Here is a 26,495-nt window from a genome sequence, read left to right on the forward strand (position 1 = left end):
AAGTTTGTTTCAGTAGATCGCAGCGAGGTAACTGCTTTGATACTTACGAAACGCTGAGTCCGAATTAGGCCGTCTGCGAATATTTTAGCATTGGATTCCCCACAAACATTTGGTGTGCTAAACAGGTTTACAGGCAGCGCTCCAGGCCAGTAGCAACAGCGCTTCCCGCTGGCTGCCCGAGGCCAACGAGTGATCCCTGGCGCAAGGGTGTCACTGGGTTTAGGCAACTGGTGACCTTGCGTGGGTTCAAGTTCAACAGGGACTGAGGAGAGGTGCAGCTGACTCCTATCGTTTCCTCCCGGCCCAGTGGCTGGGGACTACTGAATTACTCTGTGTAGTGCAGGGGAGATACACGCATGCCCACTGGGCAGAAAGAACGGAACTAAAACCCTGCAACCCGGAAACAATCTCTCATCAGTATTTGTGTATTTATTTTTCTTTTTTTTTCTGGATCTACTGGGTAAGTCTCAAAGATCGACGGGTTGGCGACCACTAATATAGAAGCTCATATAAAGTTCATATATATCACTGACATTTATTTTCTTGTGACATAATTAATATAGTCATAATAGAATAATAATCATACAAACCAATGAAAGACTTCAATTTTGATGTTCAACCAGCGTGCAAAACTCAACTACTCGTGCAAGTACAAAAAGAAAGAAATAATAAAAAATAAATAAGAAATAAATATCAAGAACGTGAGATGAAGAGTCCCTGAAAGTGAGTCCGTAGGTAATGGGAACATCTCAGTGATGGAGCAAGTGAAGTTATCCCCTTTGATTGAAGAGCCTGATGGTTGAGGGGTAATAACTGTTCCTGAACCTGTTGGTGTGAGTACTGAACCTCCTGTACCATCTTCCTGACAGCAGCAGCAAGAAGAGAGCGTGTCCCAGGTGGTGGGCTCCCTGATAATGGATGCCACCTTCCTGCGACAACGTTTTGTGTATGGTAGAGAGGACTTTCCCTGAAATGGACTGGGCCGTATCCATTTCTGTTTGTAGGATTTTCCATTTAAGGGTATTGATGTTTCCAGAGGTGTATAGGATGATGAGAAGCATTGATTGTGTGGATAGCCAGAGGCTTTTTCCCAGGGCTGAAATGGTTGCCACAAGAGGACACAGGTTTAAGGGGCTGGGGAGTAGGTACAGAGGAGATGTCAGGAGTAAGTTTTTTACTCAGAGAGTGGTGAGTGAATGGAATGGGTTGCTGGCAACGGTGGTGGAGGCGAATATGATAGGGTCTTTTAAGAGACTTTTGGATAGGTACACGCAGGTAAGAAAAATAGAGGGCTATAAGTAAGCCGAGTAATTTCTAAGGTAGGGACATGGTTGGCACAACTTTGTGGGCCGGAAGGCCTGTATTGTGCTGTAGGTTTTCTATATCAGGCTGTGATGCAAGCAGTCAATACACTCTCCACTGCACATCTATAAAAGTTTGTCAAAGTTTTAGATGTCATGCTGAATCTCTGCAAACTCCTAAGGAAATAAAGTTGCTACAGTGCTTTCTTCATAATTACACTTACACTGTTTCCTCTGTTCTTCTGGTAATTATTTACCAGAACTCAGCATAGAATGTCTGTTCTGGGGACTGTGTACCAAGTAGATGAATGATGTGGCCTGTCCACCGGAGGATCCAGAACATAATTAATTTGTCAGTGCTGCGGGAGGGTGGGCTTGGACGAGAACACTGATGTTAATTATTGTTCCGATGGATGTGGAAGATTTTTGAAGGAAGCATTGATGGGTTCTCTCCAATGCTTTGAGGCGGGCAATGCATGCAGGAGGGCAGGAACAAATGCTGCCCAGAAGAATGTGGTGTGGCACAGTACCATGGCAGTTAGCATAGCATTATTACAGTGCTGGTGACCTGGGTTCAGTTCTGCCTCTATCTGTAAGGAGTCAGTATGTTCTCCCCATGACCGTGTGGGTTTCCTCTGGGTGCTCCGCTTTCCTTCTGCATTCCAAAGACATCTGGGTTAGTAGGTTAATTGCTCACATGGTGCAACTGGATGGTGTGGGCTCATTGGGCTGGAAGGCCTTGTTACGGTGCCGCATTTAAAATAAATAAACCTAAGTATAGTAAATAAGATCATGAGATTTTTATAAGGTGTCGGTTTGATCATTAAGTTCTCTTTTTTATCATTAATTTTCATTGCAACATCAACAAATTACATCCAACACAACCAGCTGCTGATTACATTTTGACTGTTCAACACAGCTAGCCCCCAACTCTCATCCCCACCACCCCTCATCCTCTTCCTCATCCCCACCCCCTCTCCACCCTTCTCCCCTCTCTCCCCCCATCCCTCTCCCCTCCACCAACCAACTGAATAGTAGTGCATTCACAGAGCATTCCTATTTTAACAGAAGATCTTTTAAATTAGATATCAAATTTGTCCACATTAAGATTGTGTTTGGTCGTGCATCATTTACTCTTGCTGATGATAATTCCAGGTAAGAAATGTCCAAAAAGCTCTGAAGCCAGTGAGTACTTTAAATATCATGGGGAGGTTTCCAACGCTGGACGACAATCTTCTTAGCTGCAGTCAGGCCTGCCAGCCAGACTTTGCATTTTTTTTCCGTAAGGGAACGGTGGGAGTCATCATTTAGAAGATTGGTAATTGTACCCCCATTAGTTCTGTAAGAGTGCTGATAACCTTCCCCCACAAACCAAAAACCCCTGGACATTCCCATACAACATGTATGAAAGAGCCAATGGTTCCGTGGGGGCAAAATGAGCAATATGGGTCAGGAACCAATCCCATTTGACATCTGATTCTTGGTGTTAAATATGCTCTATGACAAAATTTCAAATGTATATACTGATGATTTGGGTTTTTCGAAGCACCGGCAACATTATCCCAAATCGCATCCCAGTCCAAGTCTTGTCCCAATTCAGATATGTCCCTATCCCAGGCTTTCATTCCTGATGTGGGCATATATTTCTGGGAATTTAACTTATCATAGATATATGACATTATTTGTTCTGGAGCTCTCTGTATCCAACTTAAAATGGGATGGACCCAGGGAACCCCATAGGCTTTACAAGCTGATCTTACTCTAAAGTAGAAGAGAGTGTTTATCAATATTATATCGAGGTACTAATTCTTGAAAACTAAGGATAGTACTTGCTCCATTAAAATCTTGAAGAGTAATAATACCTTTATCCTCCCAAGTTCTGTTAGTGAATGGTTTTCCCCCAGATAGAAGATGATTATTGTTTCATAATGGAGAAGATTTGCACCATACACTTTTAAATTTTAGGAATTTTTCTGCTGCTCTAAACACTTACAGCATATGGGTTAAAATTGGACCGTAATACAAATCACAGTTTTTGGTAGACATACCTGTAAGGAACCTCTTTATTTTCCATTAATTTCTCTTTTAATTGAGCGGCCAAAGCTGATTTACTGAAGGCAATGGTGTGAACTATGACACGCCCCCTGCTGACTGCTCCTGTGGCTCCTCCCACAGGCCCCTGTATAAAGGCGATCTGAGGCCTGACGCTCGGCCTCAGTCTCCAGGACATAGTATGATGGACACTCACTCCTGGTTCCTTCTTCCAGTCAATAAAAGCCGATATCTTGCCTTACGTCTCAGTGTGAGTTATTGATGGTGCATCAAGGTGACTCCTGCTTTGTCTTTCCCAGAGTCTCTCGTTGACCTTCTTTGTCAGAAGATGGTGTTTACAGTGGATCAGAGAACAAATTGCTGGGGAAACTCAGCAGGTTATGTGGTATCTGTACAGGGAAAGACAAAGTCATTATTTTGAGTCAGGTCATGCATGGTGCCCATGCCTTGCACAGTGGGTTGTTGATAAACAACTTCTGTTTTGTACATGTTAACTGTAAGATCTTTTCTTTTGAACTCTTCTTTGAGCAAGTCAAGGATGACTGGAAACTTGGCCTCCAAACACCTGCATATGAATATATATATATCTATATATCTGTAGTGGCCACTTTACACCTGCTCGTTCATGCAAGTATCTAATCAGCCTACCATGTGACAGCAACTCAATGCATAAAAGCATGCGGACGTGGTCAAGGGGTTCATTTGTTGTTCAGACCAAGCATCAGAATGGGAAAGAAGTGTGCTCTGAGGTTACTTTGACCATGGAGTGATTGTTGGTGCTATATGGGGTGGTTTGAGTATCTCAGAAATCATGGGATTTTCACGCAGAAAAAAAATCACTAGAGTTTACAGAGAATGGTGTGATAAACAGAAGAAAATCTAGTGAGTGGCAGTTCTGTGGCCGTAAATGTCTTGTTAACGAGAGAAGCCAGAGGAGAATGGGCAAACTGGTTCATGCTGACAGGAAGGCAACAGTAATTCAAATAACCACCGTTACAACAATGGTGTGCAGGAGGGCATCTCTGAACACACAGCATGTCAAACCTTGAAGTGGTTTGGCTACAACAGCAGAAGACCATGAGCATACCCTCAGTGACCACTTTATTATGCACCTCCTGTTCTAATAACGGGGCCACAGATTGCATATCAGCTGTATACTGATGCTCTATCACTGAGTTTAGAGTGACCTTAGCTCAGTGGTGATATAGATTGAATGACTTCCCGTAGGTTATCTCCATTCTCACTGCATGGAATCAGCAACGGATTACTGGCAAACGATGGGAGAAAGGAATTACCACTGCTAATCCCTCCATGGTCAGTCTGACCAAGAGTCAAAGGAGCTTGGCAAAGAAATAACGGGAGAGGCTTTGAAAGATTGATAGATTTTTATCTAATAGGTAAATATTTGGACTCTTCATCAAGCTTATTATGTGCAGCTGCTCTCGTATTAACCACAGAATCGCACAGCGGGAGAGGCATTACATGCTGTAACATACTACGCATTTTATGAAAGAATTAACTCTTCACTGAATGACTGTAACATGATGTAGTTAAACCCTGTCCAATGTTGACAAGGGATTGTCCTGATTTTGCAGTATCTGAACAATCCTGAAACAAAAACATTCAGATTCAAGCTTGAAACCGCGACAAATAATTCTCCAGATCCACTATCCTCATACCAAAGAGCATTTGATTCGGGCTGCTCGGAAAAAGGGTATGATCAGCTTTCAAGATTTTAAATTTCGTATTCTGGAAGATTACAGTCCTGAAGTTTTAAGGGCAAGAATGGCTTTTAAAATGTTAGAAATTCATCAGAAAGGCTGCAAGCAAGCGTTGCTATTTCCAGCACATCTGAGAGTTTCTCTCGAAGACGGAACTTATCGGCTGTTTAAATCTCCAGCGGATGCTCAAAGTTTTCTGAAAGAGTAACATTTTATCGGCTTGACTAATGTAATAATTAGTATACAAGATTTGGATCATTTAAAAAAAATTATGTTTTTTTTAACGTATGGCTTACATGTATTTTCTATACATGGTAGAAGTTCATTTTTGGTTTATTCAGAGTTTGTTATTTTTTCATATTATTAATATGTTAGCTTTGAAAATAATCTACTAAGTTTTTTTTTCAAGTTTGTATACACTTTTTAATATTTTTAACGTTTAAATATTAAGATTTTCTTAAAAAAAAGATGTTGTTTCTTCTTCCCGAAAGGCTTTAGTGCCTGAAATGTCACATCCGTTTTGATGTGTTTGAAGAAGTTTCAAACCTTCTTTTAAAACACTAATTCAGTATTATTCATTTATGGGTTTTATTATTTTTTAAATACTTTTGTTTTATATATATATATATATATATATATAATACTAATTTTATATTTTAGTTTTTGTTATATCAACCCTTTCTTATAATATGGGTGGTTTGTATCTTCTATTCAATTTTTTTCTGTTGGAGTTGTCGTCTTGAGACATGGGGGTAATTTTAGTGTTGGATTGCTTGCTTGCCTCTTCTTGGCTTTTTTCCTGGGGTTTTGAGGGTGGAGGGAAGGGGATTTTTCTTTTTTCTTTTCCTTTTGCTTGCTTTTTGCTTAGTTTCACTTCACGGGCTTATATGAAACTACAAAAATGGTTGCAGTGCCGTGACTTCCGGTTTCTCCTTGAACTTACTTCCTTCTTCCGGATTCATGAGTTTATCTTTTTTTTTCAACCTTATGTGTTAATTGTAATAAATGTTGTCAATATGGATATGGTTATTAATTTTGTTTCTTGGAATACTAATCATCCGATTAAACGGAAAAAAATATTTAAAGTATTCCATAGAATGAATGCTAATGTTATTTTTGTACAAGAGACTCATGTAAGGAAGGTGGATAGTCAACGCTTTTTTAGGTTTTGGAAAGGTCAACAATATCACGTGAATTCTCAAGCAAAAGTAAGAGGCATTTCCATTTTTATAGATTCTTCAACTCTTTTATACATCATGAAACAATCTCAGACCCACAAGGTAGATTTTTGCTTATCACTGGTCTACTTTTTAATCAAAAAGTTGTTCTAGTCAATGTTTATGCTCCAAATACTGATTGTCCAGAATTTTTTAAGTGTCTATTTACATCCTTTCCCAATTTGAATCAGTACAGACTGATAAACTGTTGTTTAAACCCTTCGATGGATAGATCCAAGCCCACCCAAGTTCTTCCGAATAAATCGGCTTCTCTTATCAACTCCTTTATGACTGATTCAGCAATTTTTGAAATTTGGCGTTTTCTACACCCCAATGACAAAGAGTTTTCATACTTTTCTCATGTTTATCACAATTACTCAAGAATTGATTACTTTTTCATTGATCACCGTTTGCTTACAGATGTTATCGATTGTAAATATGACTCTATTACCATTTCTGATCATGCACCTTTGAAGTTATCTATTAAGATAATGGACTCATTTACTAATGTTAAATCTTGGAGGTTTAACTCTATTTTATTGCAGGACTCAGACTTTGTCAATTTTATCAAACAACAAATTGATTTGTTTTTCTCAATAAATTCTACAGCAGAGATCTCCAGTGGAATTTTATGGGACACTTTTAAAGCCTTTATTCGTGGGCAGATTATTTCACACTCTGCTGGAGTTAGGAAACAAACTAATTCTAAAATATTAACATTGGTTGATTAAATCAAAGCAATTGATAAGATTTACTCAGTGACTCCTAGCAAAGAACTCTATAAAGAAAGAGTGGAACTCCAAATGGAACATAATTTGATATTATCCTCTTCGATTGAAAATCAGTTATTTAAATCTAGAACTCAGTTTTATGTGTATGGAGATAAGTCTGGTAAATTATTGGCTAATCAATTGAAAACTGCTTCGGCTAAACGACAGATTACTAGGATTCGTAAACAAGCTGGTACTCTAACGATTGACCATAAAGAGATAAATAAAGCCTTTCAAGATTTTTGTAATTCCTTATATCAATCAGAATTTGCTGAGGATTCTTCTATAATAAATGAATTTTTAAGGAAATTGAATATTCCAAAATTAACAGTAGAGGATAATGTATTTTTAGATACACCTATCACGGAAACTGAAATAAAAAAGGCTACTTTTTCAATGAATTCCGGTAAAGCTTCTGGTCCAGATGGTTATTCTGCAGAATTTTAAAAATCTTTTTCCTCTATACTTTCTCCTTTGTTTTGTAAAATTTTTAAATATGCATTAATTATAGGCAAATTGCCACAATCTTTTTATGAAGCTTCTATTTCTTTAATTCTTAAAAAAGATAAAGACCCTATTGAGTGTGCATCCTATCGGCCTATATCATTGCTGAACACGGATTTTAAGATTTTTAGTAAAATTTTGGCTACTAGGTTAGAAAATATATTACCTCGTATCATTTCTGAAGATCAGACTGGATTTATTAAAAATCGCTATTCATCTTTTAACATTAGAAAATTAATAAATATTATTTATACTTCCTCACCCAAAATACCAGAACGTGTCATTTCTCTAGATGCTGAAAAAGCATTTGATAGAGTTGAATGGCCATATTTATTTAATACAATGCAGCATTTTAATTTCAGTTCAAAATTTATATCATGGATTAAATTAATATACCATAAACCCTTGGCTTCGGTTTTTACCAATAACCAAAGATCTCCTTTTGTTCAGTTATTCCGTGGTACAAGGCAAGGTTGTCCTTTAAGTCCTTTACTATTTGACATCACTCTAGAACCTTTGGCTATAGCTATTCGTGAATCACCTAATATTTTTGGTATTACTCGTGGGGAGGGGACGTATAAGTTATCATTATATGCTGACGATTTGTTACTATACATATCTGACCCTGAAAGATCTATTCCTGCTATTTTGTCTTTGTTTGCTCAGTTTAGTAACTTTTCTGGTTATAAATTGAATTTTAACAAGAGTGAACTATTTCCATTAAATATGCAAGTTTCAATTTATAAACGTTTACCATTTAAGGTTGTTACAGATTATTTTACTTATTTAGGTATTAAAATTACTAAAAAACACAAAGATTTATTTAAAGCTAACTTTTTACCTTTAATTGACCAGATTAAGCAACTTGCTACCAGGTGGTCTCCACTACCTTTGTCATGGGTTGGTAGAATTAATGCTATTAAGATGATGGTGTTACCCAAGTTCTTATATTTATTTCAAGCATTACCAATTTTTATTCCTAAATCTTTTTTTCATATTATTGACTCCAAAATATCTTCTTATCTTTGGCAGAATAAAAATCCTAGACTAGGCAAAAAATATTTACAGAAGCCTAAGAAGGAAGGTGGTTTGGCTTTGCCAAACTTGAGATTTTATTATTGGGCAGTTAATATACGATATTTAATATTTTGGACACAAGAATTGACTTCAGCTGTCTGCCCACAATGGGTAAATTTGGAATGTAAATCTGTACAAGACTTTTCGTTGTTTTCAATCTTAGGATCTTCACTTCCTTTTCCTTTATCTAAATTGAATAAACAAATAACTAATCCTATAGTCAAATACACATTGCGAATCTGGTTTCAATTTCGTAATTTTTTTGGTTTGATAAGTTTATTCTATCATGCCCTATAGTATCTAATTATTTTTTTCGGCCTTCCTTTATGGATCAAACTTTTTTTTATGGAAAACAAAAGGTATAACATGTTTTCGTGATTTGTTTTTACATGATAGCGTTATGTCCTTTGAACAGTTATCTAATAAATATAATTTACCTAAAACTCATTTTTTTTAGATATTTGCAAGTTAGAAATTTTTTGTAAAATGAGTTACAGTCTTTTCCGAAACTAGATCCATTGGGCATTACGGAAAGAATTTTAGCTCTGAATCCTTGCCAAAAGGGTTTAGTAGCTGTCATTTATAATATGATTATGAATATACAGCCAGATGTATCAGAAAAAATTAAGAAGGAATGGGAAGAAGAACTTCATTGTCTTATATCCACTGAGCAATGGGAGAAAATGTTACTATTAGTTAATTCGTCCTCTATTTGTGCTAAACATGCTCTAATACAATTTAAGGTTGTACATAGAGCTCATATGTCTAAGGATAAACTGGCTCGATTTTATTCTTATGTTAATTCAACCTGTGACAGATGTCATTTTGATGTTGCCACATTAACCCATATGTTTTGGTCTTGCCCTTGTTTACAAAATTACTGGAAAGATATTTTCAGTATTATTTCAAGAGTTTTGAATATTAATATCCAACCACATCCTTTTACTGCAATATTTGGTTTACCAATGGTGGATAATAGCTGTCTATCCTCTTCATCTCGACGAATGATTGCATTTGTTACACTAATGGCTAGAAGATCTATTCTATTGAATTGGAAAGAAATTAATCCTCCAACTATATTTCAGTGGTTTTCTCAAGTTTAGAAAAAATTAGAAGTGTTGTTTTTGACCCTTCAGTTAAATTTGAAGAAACTTGGAGACCATTTATTCAACATTTTCATATGAGTTGAATTGTCTTTTCCTAAACCTTAGTTATATTATCCTTAATTATTTGGATGGAGGTTCGGAGTTATTGGCCCTACTGTATATGTACTTAACATTATTCAACGGCCCATGTTGGTTAGTGTTTTCCTCCTTCTCTTTTTTTTTCTGGGGTCTTTTTTTTTCTCCTTTTATTTCTTTGTTCATCAATGCTATAAGTTTGGGAGGTTATATATTTTTATTATTATATGAATGTCTATTTAAACTATTAATTATGTACTCTCAAACACTTTGTATTCATGTTTCATTTATGTTTGTTTAAAATTAATAAAAAGATTTAAAAAGAAAGAAAAGAATCCTGAAACAAAAACAGACATACTGGTAGAAAATTTTTTAAGCAGCCTTTATGAAGAAGAGATTGAGTGCCATGATAGAGTAACGGCTATTGTAATGCTATTACAGCTCAGGACATTCTGGAGGTCAGAGTTCAGTTCTGGCATTGTCTATAAGGAGTATGCTCCAGTTTCCTCCCACAGTGCAAAGATGTACTGGTTAGTAGGTTAATTAGTCATTGTAAATTGTCCTGTTATTAGGCTGGGGTTAAATATATGGTTTGCTGGGTGGTGCAGCTCATTAGTCTGTTCTGTGCTGTATCTCTAAATAGATGGCAGTGAATGTTTCAGGCCAGGAGCCTTTCCTCAGAATGAAGGTGGAGAACAGAGTGTTAACTGTCTGGGGAACTGTTCTCTCATTGTTTTCCATTATTATGTAAATATATTCCTTTCTCATCCAACTCCTTTTAAGTGTCAATGCTCCTTATCACCTGTTCTTTCTGAACCTATCACACTAGGAGTAGTTCCTAACCTTGGGTGCTCCCTGAGTGGAATTTCTATGTGGGTTTGCTCCTGGTGCTCTGGTCTCCTCCCACATCCCAAAAATGAGCAGGCTAATCGGCCACAGTAGCTCGCTCCTACTTGATGGGGAAGTTGTAGAATTCAAAGGGAAGTTGATAAGAATGTAGGGAGAATTTAAAAACTGGGATTGACGTAGGATGAGTACAGATGAGTGGGCAGCACGGACTCAGTGAGCTGAAGAGCTGATTTTTTTTTCTGTGTACCTCTATGATTCTTGAACTTCACTCCTCCCCCCAGTTCTGCTTTGAAAACTGTAAATCCACCTTTCTCCTCCCTCCACTTCCCCCATTCTTCCTTTTCAGAAAATGTAAATTTATTATCAAAGGATGTAAAATGTAGATTGATTTCCTTGTAGGTATTCGCAGTTCTACAAAGAAATAGAATAGAGCCAACGAAAAACTACATACAGTGGTTGGGAAGTTGTTGGAATCGATTGTTAGGGATGAGATTACGGAATACCTGGAAGCACATGACAAGATAGGTCAAAACCAGCATGGTTTCCTGAAAGGAGAATCCTGACTAACCTACTGCCATTCTTTGAGGAAATTACAAGCAGAGTAGACCAAGGAGATGTAGTAGATGTGGTATACTTGGACTTTCAGAAGGACATGAGGTTGTTTAGCAAGATAAGAGCCCATGGAATTACAGGGAAGTTACTGGCATGGGTGGAGCATTGGCTGATCAGCAGAAAACCGAGTGGGGATAAAGGGATCCTATTCTGGCTGGCCGCCGGTTACCAGTGGAGTTCCACAGGGGTCGGTGTTGGGACTGCTGCTTTTTCAGATGTATGTCAATGATTTGGACTATGGTATTAATGGATTTGTGGCTAAATTTGCTGATGATACAAAGATAGGTGGAGGAGTGGGTAGTGTTGAGGAAACCGAGAGCCTGCAGAGAGACTTAGATAGTTTAGGGGAATGGGCAAAGAAGTGGCAAATGAAATACAATGTTGGAAAGTGTATGGTCATGCACTTTGGTGGAAGAAATAAATGAGAAGACTATTATTCAATGGGAAGAGAATTCAAAATACAGAGTTAGAAAGGGACTTGAGAGTCCTTGTGCAGGATACCCAGCTTGAGTCGGTGGTGAAGAAGGTGAACACAATGTTGATATTCATTTCTAGAGCTATAGAATATAAGAAAAGGGATGTGATGTTGAGGCTCTATAAGGCACTTGTGAGACCACACAGAGTATTGTGTGCAGTTTTGGGCTCCTGATTTTAGAAAGGATATACTGACATTGGAGAGGATTCAGAGAAGATTCACGAAAATGATTCCAGGAATGAAAGGGTTACCATGTGAGAAACGTCTGGCAGCTCTTGGGCTGTATTCCCTGGAGTTCAGGAGAATGAGGGGGATCTCATAGAAACATTCCAAATGTTAAAGGGCCTGAATAGATTAGATATGGCAAAGTTATTTCCCATGGTAGGGGATTCTAGGACAAGAAGCCATGACTTCAGGATTGAAGGACATCCATTTAGAACAGAGATGGGGAGAAATTACTTTTGTCAGAGGGTGGTAAATCTGTGGAATTTGTTGGCACAGTGGCCAACAAGTGCATTTAAGGCAGAGATAGGTTCTTGATTAGCCAGGGCATCAAAGGTATGGGGAGAAGCCAGGGCAGTGGGGATGATTGGAAGCATTGGGTCAGCCCATGATTGAATAGCTGTTCGATGGGCCAATTGGCCTACTTCTGCTCCTATATCTAATGGACTTGTGGTCTTAGTAAAAGTAACAGGCACAATCAAGTGGCAAATATCATTCATCAAAATCTTGCTTTAAAATATAACTCATAAATGAAATCACACCTTACTGTAAATACAAGCTTGATCCAATTTTAGAGTCAGAATACCACAAATTATATTACAACCAAACCATTATTACAGATAGAACAATCCATAATAACCGTCCAGATATAATAACACAGGATAAACAAGCAAGAACAACTTATTTAATGGATATAACCATTCCAAGCACACATAACCTACAAAAATCAATATGTGAAAGAAATATGCTGAATTAAAAGAGGAAATTGAAAAACTTTGGAACATGAACAAGGTACAGTCAGCCTTCCTTATCCACGGGGGATTGGTTCTGAGACCCCCCCGCAGATACCAAAAAACGCGGATGCTCAAGTCCCTTATTTAACCTGTCTCCGTGCGGTGGTCTTTAGAACCCATGAGAACACCAGACTTTATTTAACCTGACTCAATGCAGTGGACTTTAGGACCCGATGGCGCATCTCTGAATCCGCAGTGTTTCTGTTCACAAAAATAATCACGATCACGATTGAAAATAAGGTGGAAATAAAAAAGCCATCGGAAAGAGGTGAAACACCATCGGTCAATGGAAAAGTGTTAGGCTACAAGTCGGTCAACGATCGGAACAATTTTAATGGAGCATGTGAAAGGCCCTGCCCCGATGAAAGCTACAATTATTACTAAGCAACGCAATGGTTTAATTATTGAAATACGTATGTTTCTTAAGCTTCTTAACACTTGGCCTTGTGGGTCCTCTCCTTTTCATGTGACTATAGAACTATGAACAGTACAACTTTATATTTGTGACCAACTTACTCTCATCTTGCCTTTATAAGACCCTAAGATATAGGAGCACAAGTAGGCCATTCAGCCCATCAAGTCTGCTCTGTTTCAATCATGGGCGGATCCAATGCTTCCAATCGTCCCCACTCCCCTGCCTTCTCCCCCATACCCTTTGGGGCCCAGGCTAATCAGGAACCTATCTATCTCTGCCTTAAGTACAGTTGGCCCTCCTTATCCATGAGTTCCGCATGCGCAGATTCAACCAACTGTGAATCGTGGAAACCAAGAAGTGCTCTTCCAGCACTTGTTGTTCGAGCATGTACAGACTTTCTCTTCTTGTCATTATTCCCTAAACAATGCAGTATAACAACTAGTTTACATAGCATTTATTATTAGTATTAGTAATTATAAGTAATCTAGAGATGATTTAAAGTACGGAAGGATGTGTATGGGTAAGCGTGGATCATGTTTGAAAAAATTGGAAGTTCTCTTACTAAGTAAATCGGAACAGGTACATCTTGTATTATTTAGCGTCAGTTAGTCAAACATTTGTCTTAGTATATAGATTATATTTTACCTTTCTATGCATATAAAACACTTAAGAATGTTTGTTTCAGCACTGGGCTCTGGAACGGAAGTTCCCGAGTTCGCTCCAGTGACAGACCACTATCGAGTGCACTCTCCATCCGTGCCGGGTTGATGTGGAGGATCAAAAACTCAAAACCCCAAAACCCAATAATTAAACCACTGCGTTGCTTAGTAATACAGTCGGCCCTTGTTATCCGCGGCGGATTGGTTCTGAGACCCCCCCCCCCCCCACGGATACCAAAAAACACGGATGCTCAAGTCCCTTGTTTTATCTATCTCAGTATGGTGGTCTTTAGGACCCAGCGGAACCCCGAATTTTGTTTAACCTGACTCAGTGAGGTGGACATTAGGACCCGGCGGTGAAGCTCTGAATCCGCAGTGTTTCTGTTCACGAAAATAATCATGATCATGATTGAAAATAAAGTGGAAATAATAAAGCGATCGGAAAGAGGTGAAATGCCATCGGTCATTGGAAAAGCGTTAGGCTACAGTTGGTCAACGATTGGAACAATTTTAATGGAGCATGTGAAAAGTCCTGCCCCGATGAAAGCTACAATTATTACTAAGCAATGCAGTGGTTTAATTATTGAAATACGTATGTCTCTTATAGTGATTTATATGCATAAAAAGGTAAAATATATACTATATACTAAGAAAAACGTTTGACTAACTGACGCTAAATAATACTGGATGTACTTCAAATTCGACTTAAAGACGGACTCAGGAACGGAACTCATTCATAACCTGGGGACTGCCTGTACTTTTAAATCATCTCTAGATTACTTATAATACCTAATACAATGTAAATGCTATGTAAATAGTTGTTATACTGTATTGTTTAGGGAATAATGACAAGAAAAAATAGTCTGTACATGCTCAAACAACGAGTGCTGGAGAGAGAATTTCCGGGTTTTCCTGATCGGAACCCGCGGATAAGGAGGGCCGACTGTATACATTGTTCCAGTTGTAATATCTACAACTGGTATCATCCCAAAGTCACGACACAATAGCATTAAACAATTAGGCCTACACAGCAATACCTATGTAAATCTTCAGAAAGCCACAATGCTAAACAGCACCGGCATAGTCCGAAAGTTCCTTGCAATTGACCAGTGAGCGTGCCTGTACCTCAGGCTTTACCAGCTTGAGCTGAGAAAAATTAAATAAATAAATATGTACATAAATATGATTGAGAACAAGATTTGTAGAGTCAATGAAAGTGAGTCTATGTTTAGAGATAAGATCAGTGTTGAAATGAGTGAGTTTATCTAGACATCCCAGAGCTGACTGAAGAGCCTATGAATTGATGATTTCCCAAACAGGTGATTGGGAAAGTTTTAAGGAACAGCAGATCTTAACTAAAAAAGCAATACGGAGAGAAAAAATCAGGTATGAGCTCAGTCTAGCCAGGAATATAAAAGGGGATAGCAAAAGCTTTTTTAGCTATGTGAAGAGAAAGAAGATCATTAAGAACAATGTTGGCCCCTTGAAGAATGAATTGGGAGAAATTGTTATGGGAAACAGGGAAATGGCAACAGAATTTAATGCATACTTTAGATCTGTCTTCACCAGGGAGGACACAAGCAATCTCCCAGATGTATGGATGGGCCAGGGTCATAAGATATCAGAGGAATTGAGACAGATTGACATTAGGAAAGAAACTGTGATGAGTAGACTGGTAGGACTGAAGGCTAATAAATCCCCGGGTCCAGATGGTCTGCATCCGAGGGTTCTAAAAGAGGTGGCTCAGGAAATTGCGGATGCATTGGTAATCATTTTCCAATGTTCCTTAGATTCAGGATCAGTTCCTGAAGATTGGAGAGTGGCTAATGTTGTTCCACTTTTCAAGAAGGGAGGGAAGGAGAAAACGGAAAACTATCGCCCTGTTAGCCTAACGTCAGTCGTGGGGAAGATGCTTGAGTCCATTATTAAGGACGAAATAGTGGCACATCTAGATGGCAGAAATAGGATTAGGCCGAGCCAGCCAAGGGCAAATCATGCTTGACTAATCTGTTGGAGTTTTTTGAGGGTGTAACAAGGATGTTAGACGAGGGTAAGCCAGTGGATGTTGTGTACCTAGATTTTCAGAAGGCATTCGATAAGGTGCCACATAGGAGATTGGTGAGTAAAATCAGAGCTCATGGCATTGGGGGCAGGGTTTCAACATGGATAGAAAACTGGTTGGCAGATAGAAAGCAAAGGGTAGCAGTGAATGGGTGTTTCTCAGACTGGCTGGAGGTGACTAGTGGGGTACCACAGGGCTCTGCATTGGGACCACAGCTCTTTACGATTTATGTCAATGATTTAGATGAGGGCATTGAAAACTATATCAGCAAGTTTGCTGACGATACTAAACTGGGTGGCAGTGTGACATGCGAAGAGGACGTTAGGAGAATACAGGGAGACTTGGATAGGCTGAGTGAGTGGGCAGATACTTGGCAGATGTCATTCAATGTGAATAAATGTGAAGTTATCCACTTTGGAAGCTGGAACAAGAGGGCAGAGTATTGTCTGAACGGTGTCGAGTTAGGTAAGGGAGAAATGCAAAGAGACCTAGGAGTCCTAGTTCATCAGTCAATGAAGGTGAATGAGCAAGTGCAACAGGCAGTGAAGAGGGCAAATGGAATGTTGGCCTTTGTTACAAGGGGAATTAAATACAAGAGCAAGGATGTTCTTTTGCATTTGTACAGGGCCCTGGTGAGACCACACCTGGAATATTGTGTACAGTTTTGGTCTCCAGGTTTAAGGAAGGACATTCTGGCAATTGAGGAAGTGCAGCGTAGATTCACTAGGTTGATTCCTGGGATGGCAGGGCTGTCTTATGCAGAGAGATTGGAGAGATTGGGCTTGTACACGCTGGAATTGAGGAGATTGAGAGGGGATCTGATTGAAACGTTTAAGATAATTAAAGGATTTGATAGGATTGAGGCAGGAAATATGTTCCAGATGTTGGGAGAGTCCAGTACCAGAGGGCATGGATTGAGAATAAGAGGTCAGTTATTTAAAACAGAGTTGAGGAAGAGCTTCTTCTCCCAGAGAGTTGTGGAGGTGTGGAATGCACTGCCTCGGAAGATGGTGGAGGCCAATTCTCTGGATGCTTTCAAGAAGGAGCTGGATAGATATCTGATGGATAGGGGAATCAAGGGATATGGGGACAAGGCAGGGACTGGGTATTGATAGTGAATGATCAGCCATGATCTCAGAATGGCGGTGCAGGCTCGAGGGGCCGAATGGTCTACTTCTGCACCTATTGTCTATTGTCTATTGAAATAGCATCTGCTGTTGATTTGCTGGGAAGAGGTCCCTAATCAGTAAAGTTAACTGGTTTTTCTGCACAGACGCTGCTTGACAGAGTGTGTTTTTCCAGCTTTATCTGTTTCTTTTTGTTTCAGACACCAGTGTCTGTGCACTCTATTTGCTTTACATATCTGAATGGTCCTTTTTCATTTACACATAAAAATAATAGTGGAAAGCAACTAAGGATCATTAAACGCCGGAGGAACTTCGACAGGGAACTTATTTTCAGTGATGATACGCTGGTTAGTATGCTCCAGTAAATTTCCCTGTGTGTGCTATTGTAATAATTCACTGTAATTGTAAGAGACAGATGGCCAATTGTTTCAGAATATTTTGAAGACTTGGATCATTAGACAGTATATGTTTTTAATATTAATTTAACTCCTCAAAATTAATAAAAGGCACAAAAGCATGGGAATGCCATGACCTGGATATTTCCTCCAAGACGAGATATATCTTTGTTCATTCAACGCCCTGGGTCAAAATCCTGGAACTCCCTCCATAACAGCATCGTGGGTGTACTCACACCTCGAGGACTGCAATGATTCAAGAAGGCAGCTCACCACCATCTTCCCAAGGGCAATTAAATGCTGGCTCAACCTAAAAGGAAGAGTGAAAAATGGACTCGAAGGGCAGAGTTCACAGTATGTTGAATCTGCTTTGTGGACAAACCTCCTAAAATCTTCCAAGAATGCAGACAGTCTTTATTCCTAGGTTTGGGGAATGAAGAACTACAGAATACATGTTTAAAATGAGAGGGCAGAGATTTAATCGGAATCTGAGAAGCAACTTTTTCCACCTAGAGGGAATGTACTGTCAGAGGAAGTGGGTGAGACAGGTACATTAACAATACTTAAAAGCTATTTGGATAGGTAGATGGATAGGAAAGGTTTAAAGTTCAAGTCAAAGTAAATTTATTATAGAAGTACATATATGTCACCATAAACAACCCTGAGATTCATTTTCTTGTGGGCAACCACAGTAAATACAAGAAACACAATAGAATCAATGAAAGACTGCACCCAACAGGACGCATAAACAATCAATGTGTAAAGGACAACAAACAGTGCAAATACAAAAAGAAAAAAACTGAAATAGTAATAATTAATAAATAAAGAATAAATATTGAGAACATGAGATGAAAAATCCTTGAAGGTGAGTCCATATGTTGTGGGAACAGTTCAGTGATAGGGTGAGTGAAGTTGAGTGAAGTTATCCCCTCTGATTGTGAGCCTGATGGTTGAGGAATATGGAATCAAATTGGTTTAGAGTAATATGAGCCAAATGTGGGCAAGTGGGACTAGCTTAGATGGGCATCTTGGTCAGCAAGGGCCCTCTTCCCTGCTGTATCACTCTTCAAGTGTAATTGGATAGAAATACATGATAAGCTGAGAAATCCAAGGCAGGAAAGGTAGGACATATGAATATTGAATGTTTTAGTAAGGGTAATGCAGAGAGAAATATGGCCAGATGAAGATACAACCAGAGAGAGGTGCATGATCAGATAGTTATGACAGTTTTCTGAGGGCCATAATGTGACAAGTGATAAAGATGAGCAAGGCCATAAAGCAATTTGACTTGAGATTCATGGATGATCATGTAACAAGACAACTGTGAAACTTTGTTGACAAGCATACAAATAAAGTATAAATAAACATTGTTAAGAGGTCATGTTCTGTATTGTACAGATGAGTCAAGCTCAAAGGTGAAAAAAGGATATTGCCTTTGTTACATATTTAGAAGAGTAATTTCCTGAATAAAATCAGTCACAAATGGGTTAGAGTGGAATGATGGCCCTGATGAAACACTGAACCTGCTGGTTTTTACTTGTCCCGTTGCCTTCTTATCTGTGAAGTCTTCATTCAAAATCACCTGAAATGGCAAAGATTTTCATCTGGGTACCAACTCCATTTTATCTGACAAGAACCATATTGATGAGTGGGGAACTAATGACGCATTAAATCCACTCTAAACTGATGGGACGTAGGTTCTTTTGAATCTTTGCCCTGCAGGCTACGGTGTCCTTTGACAGCTGCGCATTGATGCCAGAATTAAACTGTCTATAATCAGCCACACATTATAATCAAATTGGATATATCAATCATTCCAGAGGAAATATTGTTGTTGGAAACATCATTAGGGCCATTATTAAAATGACATATGCACTCAGTGGCCACTTTAATAGGTACAGGAGTAGGACCCGGTGTGGTTTTTAGCTTTTATAGTCCATCCACTTCAAGGCTTGAAGTGTTGTGCATTTGGCGATGCTCTCCTGAACATCATTGTTTTAATACGTGGTTATTTGAGTTACTGTCGCCTTCCTGTTATCTTGAATCAGTCTGGCCATTCTCCTCTGACCTCCCTCATTAACAAGGCGTTTACACCCATAGAAGAGCAGCTCACTGGAAGTTACTTTTTTTTTGCAGCATTCTCTGTGATTTGCGCATGAAAATCCTAAGATATCAGCATTTTCTGAAACCACACCATTCCATTCGGCATCAAGAATCATTCCATGGTCAAAGTCACTTAGATCATATCTCTTCCCCATTCTGATGTTTGGCCTGAACAACTACTGAACCTCTTGACCCTGTCTGCATGCTTTTATGCATTGAGTCACTGCCACATGATTGGCTGATTAAATATTTGCATTAAGGAGCAGGTGTACCTAATAAATTGGCCACTGATTATACATTCAATTACTCTGTCTAGCATTCTCTCCAATAAATTCCCTAATGTGGTGTAACATGCACTGGCCTATAGTTCTCTGGCTTATCCCCGCTGCCCTTCTTATATAAAGGACATTAGTTTTTGTAGCTCAACTGTGACTAACAAAACATTGTACAAAGATCCCTAATACTGTCCAAGCAATTTCCCCCTGAACCTAATAAAGTAGATATTGAGTGTACATTTGTGGTCTTCTGTTGATGTGGCCTATCCACTTCAAGGTTTGACATGTCGTGCATTCAGAGACGTTCTTCTGCACACCACTGTTGTTAACAGGTGGTTATTTGAGTGTCTGTCACCTTCCTATCAGCTTGAATCAGTCTGGACTGACCTCTCTCATTAACAAGGCATTTTCACTTACAGAACCACCACTCACTGAATGATTTTTGTTTTTCACACCATTCTCTGTAAACTTTAGAAATCATTGTGCATGAAAATCCCAGGAGATCAGCAGTTTCTGAGGTACTCAAACCACCCTGTCTGGCACCAACAATAACTCCACAGTCAAAGCCGCCTCGATCATATCTCTTCCCCATTCTGACATTTGGTCTGAACTAACTGGACCTCTTGACCATGTCTGCATGCTTTTATACATAGAGTTGCTGCTGATTAGATAGTTACATTGAGAAGCAGGTGTACGGGTGTACCTAATAAAGTGGCCACTGAGTGTAAGTACTTGGACATTGCCACACTTGATTCAACACTGCAGATAATAAGACAGTAAAATTGCATGAACTATTAGCATGATGCCTTCTGTATCACTGTTCCTTGCAGAGATAGTTTGATGCTGGCCTGCTCTGTGTTGTGTAATTCTAGGTGTCTCTGGTCTGTGGCACCCATCATAGAGCTAGCAGTTAGTCTCAAACTCTGTGAGTTTCTGGAAAGAGACATGCAGGTAAGCACAGTGGTAATGCAATTTAAAGCAGGGATGGGCATGTGAGAGTTAACAAGTTGCAGGACTTCAGGAATGAGGTGAGGGCAATGGGACAGATAGGATTCTCCTTTTGAGAACTGGCATGGATCCAATAAGCTGGAAAAACTTCTTCTACATTGTAAGTGGATGTCACACAAAGGAGCTTGAAGAGGGCTGTTTGACTCATCAGTCCTGGTCTCTCTGCACTCTGTCCCAATCTACCGACTGTTACTCTTAATGATGCTGTTTACTTAGATATCACTGTGTCACAACATAGTCTCATTAAACCCTGCTGTTCGACATTTCCAGAGCAAAAGATCAAAAATCTCACACAGGGAAGCAACATCTTATTTGATCTTCTTATTCAATTTTTGCCAAGGACCATAACAGCGAGAAACAGACACATCTCTTGTGCTCCTGTATGTTTGTGTGTGTGGGTGTGCTTAGGTGTATATATCTAAATGTGTGTGTTTGCCTAAGTATGTGCATGTGTGTGGTGGTTGGCATCCAGCTGTCCCGAAGGACAATGGGTGGTGATGATGATCATCACAAGCCTGGGCGGAAGGTCTGGAGATCCTGAGATGCCCAGTTGTCAAGATCCCCCTCTTGGCCTCAGAATCAGAATCAAATTTATTATCACCAGCTTGTGTCATGAAATCTGTTAACTTAGCAGCAGCATTGTTAGCTATGCATATAAACTATATATAATATAGAAGAAAATAAATAAATCAATAAATAAGTAAATCAATTACAGTATACATATACAAGTAGATTAAAAACTGTGCAAAAACAGAAATAATATCCAGTATATTAAAAAAGTGAGGTTCATGGGTTCAATGTCCATTTAGGAATCAGATGGCAGAGGGGAAGAAGCTGTTCCTGAATTGCTGAGTGTGTGCTTTCAGGCTTCTGTACCTCCTACTTCATGGTAACAATGAGAATAGTGCATGCCCCGGCTGCTGGGGGTCCTTAACAATGGACGTTGCCTTTCTGAGACACCACTCCTTAAAGATGTCCTAGGTACTTTGTAGGCTAGTACCCAAGATGGAGCTGACTAAATTTACGACCCTCTGCAGCTTCTTTCAGTCCTCTGCAGTAGCACTCCCACTCCCTTATCAGGGAATAATGCAGCCTGTCAGAATGCTCTCCACAGTATATCGTTAAAAGTTTTTGAGTGTTTTTGTTGACATACCAAATCTCTTCAATCTCCTAATGAAGTATATTTGCTGTCTTGCCTTCTTTATAGCTGCATTAATATGGTGGGACCAAGTTAGGTCCTCAGAGATCGTGACACCCAGGACCTCGAAGCTGCTAACTCTCTCCACCTCTGATCTCTCTATAAGGATTGGTATGTGTTCTTTTGTCTTACCCTTCCTTCCTTTTTACAATATTTTTATTCAGAAGAAAAAAAATAAGATTTACAGAGTGCAACACATAGATACATCACAACATAACTTGTGTACATTCATATATTGTAATAAAATTGATCAAAATGTTATAACATATCACATAAAGGTATACCACTCTGTAATCAAAAATGTAAAGATAAGTCATACATCATAAAAGAAATTTTTTATATAAAAAAAAGTCACCCCCTACCAACTACTAAAGAAAAAAGCTGATGGATGACAATGGATAATTAGAAAAAAAAGACATTCACTTAAGAAGAGAAGATAAAAATATACATAAAAGTCTGTTCACTGTTAAACTTTATAAATTGGAAAAGTAATTTAGGAAAGGTCCCCAGATATCATAAAAAGATTGTTTTGAATTTAAGACTGAGCAGCGGATCTTTTCTAAATTTAAATAAGACATAATATCACGTAGCCATTGAAGATGTGTAGGAGGGGTAGACTCCTTCCTTTTAAGCAAGATTGCTCTCCTTGCTAAAAGAGGTAAAAACTAAAACCTGTAGGTTAGGAGCATTTAAAGTTATATTTTCATTTGCAATAATACCAAACAAGGCAGTAAGGGGATTTGGGTCAAATTGGACCCTAAAAAGTTGTGAGAAGGAATGAAATACTTCCCGCCAAAACTTTTCAATTATAGGGCAAAACCAAAACATATGAATTAAAGAGGCATCAGCAGAGTTGCATTTATTACGAAGTGGAGAAACAGTCGGATAAAAACTGGACAGCTTCTGTTTAGAAATGTAAGCTCTATGAACCACTTTAAATTGTAGAAGAGAATGACGAGCACAAAAAGATGATTTATTAACCCGTTTAAGAATTTTATTCCATCTATCATCAGAAATCTGACAATTTAGGTCATCCTCCCAAGCTTTTTTTATTTTATCTAAGTAGTCTTGTCCAGCATCATTCAACAAGTTATAGATACCGGTAATAGAACCATTAACAAAAGGTTTTAAATTTAAAAGATCGTCCAGTGAATTTTTATCAGGACCTATAGGAAAAGTAGCTAATTGGAAACGTAGGAAATCTCTCATTTGCAGGAATCTGTAAAAATGTGTATTTGGGAGCACAAATTTATTTGACAATTGGTCAAATGAAGCGAGAGATCCTGAGATAAACAGGTCCCAAAAACACTCAATACCTAGTTCATCCCAGTCTTTAAAGACTTTGTCAGTCATGGAAGGGATAAAAAAATAATTAAGGAGAATGGGAGATGATAAAATTTGCTAAACCAAAAGATTTTCTAAATTGAGACCAGATCCTTAAAGTTTGCTTAACAATTATGTTATCTGTTGTTTTATTTGCTGAAAAAGAAGAGTATGATACAAGAAGAGAGACAATAGAGGAATTTTTTACAGAATTAACTTCTAAGGAGACCCATGATGGGCACTCTTTACGATAAATATAATAGGACCAGAAAGTAATATTCCTTATATTGGCAGCCCAAATAGTAAAAACTAAAATTGGGTAAGGCTAGTCCACCCATCTCTTTATTTCTTTGTAAGTAAACTTTACTTAAATGAGCTTGTTTATTATTCCAAATATAAGAGGTTAAAATTGAACCTAAAGAATCAAAGTGTGTCTTAGGAATAAAAATTGGTAAGGCCTGAAAAAAGATATAAAAAATTAGGAAGAATCTTCATTTTAATTGAATTAATTTGGCCAATTAGGGATAAAGAAAGAGGGGACCATTTAGAAAGTGTTTTTTTCACATAATTCAATAAGGGGTTTAAGTTTTCTTTAAATAAATTCTTGAAGTTTTTAGTAATTGTTACACCTAGATATGTAAATTGAGTTGTAACAACTTTTAACGGAAATTTGGCATTTGATGACATTAGATCATTTAAAGGAAACAGCTCACTTTTATGTAGGTTCAGCTTATATCCTGAAAAAGAACTAAACTGGGAGATTAAAGAAAGTACCAAAGGTAAAGAAGTTTTAGTGTTAGAGATAAAAAGTAAAATATCATCAGCATATAATGAAATTTTATGAGTCATACCTTCCCTTAGTATACCAGAAATGTCCTTAGATTCTCGAAGTTGCTAAGGGTTCTATAGCTAAAGCAAAAATTAAAGGACTAAGAGGACAACCTTGTCTAGTTCCCCGCTGTAATTTAAAGGGCTTAGAAATTTGGGAGTTAGTAATAACCTGAGCGGTATGAGACAAGTAGATTAATTTAACCCAATGAATAAAATTAGGCCCAAAATTAAACTCTTCTAAGGTCTTAAAAAGATAATTCTACTCAATCCTATCAAAGGCTTTTTCTGCATCTAAGGATAATATACACTCTGGTATTTTTTTGGATGGTGAATATATCACATTCAATAACCGACGTATATTAAAATGTGAGTAATGATTTTTAATAAATCCTGTCTGGTCATGTGATATAATAGATGGTAGAATATTTTTAAGTCTTCGAACTAAGATTTTGGATAAAATTTTTGCATCAACATTTAATAAAGAAATCGGTCTGAATGAAGAACATTCAGCTGGATTTTTATTTTTTTTAAGAATAAGAGAAATAAAAGCGTCATAAAAAGATTGAGGGAGTTTACCTGATTTAAAGGACTCTGATAAAACAGAGGATAAATAAGGTGTAAGTAACGTAGTGAAAGTTTTATAAAGCTCCCCAGGAAAGCTATCAGGTCCTGGGGTCTTACCAGAACGTAAAGCACGTATAGCCTCAGCCACTTCTTCATTGGAAATAGGCATTCTTGATCGTGGTGTAACAATGGTCCAGTGTGTTGTTTCCTCTGGTATTGCAAGTGATCTGTTGATGGTAACTGCTTAGTGATTTTTTCAGATTGGCCTGGTTAAAGTACCCCAGAATGATGGTGAAGACATTAGAGTGTGCTGTTTTGTGCACGTTGATCCCATTGCTCTGATCATCTAAAGCCTGCTTGACATTGGCCGGAGGTGGAATGTAAACTGCTACCAAAATGATCCTGGAAATCTCCCGTGGTAGGTAAAATGGGCGACACTAACTGCAAGATATTCAGGTCTGGTGAGCAGAATTGGGAGTGATATATTTGTGCACCAAGAGGGTTGATCATGAGGCATACTCCTCCACCTCTGCTTTTGAGAGACTTTGTAGATCTATCTTGAAGGTGTATAGTAAACCCGTTGATCTGAATTGCTGCGTCCGGTACAGAAGGGGTTAACCAGGATTCCATGGGACACACCCAGTCACCAGTGTAGTCCAAAGGAAAGCTTACGGAGCAATACGTTTGGCACCAGTTTGGCTGCAGGAGCTGCCGGAAGGATGTTCAATGACGTCCAGCCACCACAGGGGCTCCACTCTGGATTTGCTGTCTGGGTTTACTCCCATAGCTTTCATCTCTCCCGAGGTTGCCCACAGGACAGTGGGGCTATTTACCCATAGCTGGGGATCTGGTTCACGAGCACCAGAGCGTATTCATACACTGGTGAGCCTGCGTGCTATGTGCGCAGGGGCCAGACCTCCTCCCCGTCCTCTGTAGTTCAGCCTAAGTCCGAAAAGAATTCAGTTTCCGAGTGTCACAAGTGAGGGGACACTACATGAGACTTGCTGATGGAGAGGCTGTGTATTGGCAGGGAGAGACTTACACATTCAGCTCTCCTTTTCGCAAGACTGCTGGCCAGTGGTGGAAGCTAAAAGTGAGAGCGACAAGCACTCCCCACTACACTACCACACTAGATGCATTTCAACAGCCATTTTGATAGTGAGGAGTGTGTACAGTATATATAAGTGTGTGTGTGTGTGTGTGTGTGTGTGTGTGTGTGTGTGTGTGTGTGTGTGTGTGAAAGTAAATATAGAACTATTGTATTATCTACAGTGTTTGGTTCACAAAGTTCCTTCAGGGAAGTCGAGTGAATCTGCAGATGCTGGAAATAAATAAAAATACAAAATGCTGGCAGAACTCAGCAGGCCAGACAGCATCTATGGGAGGAGGTAGTGACTCCTGATGAAGGGTTTTGGCCCGAAATGTCGTCACTACCTCCTCCCATAGATGCTGTCTGGCCTGCTGAGTTCTGCCAGCATTTTGTGTTTTTATCCTTCAGGGAAGTGTCTCTTTCATCTGCATCTGCCCTGTATAGGACTAAAGTCTCTGTAACGTGGTGAGTTATTAACTGCCTCTGTTTAGGGATAACTAGGGATGGATAATATTGTAAGTGCTGGCAGTACCAGTGATATCCACACCTTTCCTGGAGAGGAGATGTGTGACTGCTCTGCAGAATGAAATTGTTACAAACATGGACTTCTTAAAGGTGTTACTAGTCCAAAATGAAAGGAATTGCCATCATGGTGAACTCTTGACCAGCC

The sequence above is a fragment of the Hypanus sabinus genome, chromosome 6, assembly GCF_030144855.1.
Source record: "Hypanus sabinus isolate sHypSab1 chromosome 6, sHypSab1.hap1, whole genome shotgun sequence".
NCBI classification, from domain to species: domain Eukaryota; kingdom Metazoa; phylum Chordata; class Chondrichthyes; order Myliobatiformes; family Dasyatidae; genus Hypanus; species Hypanus sabinus.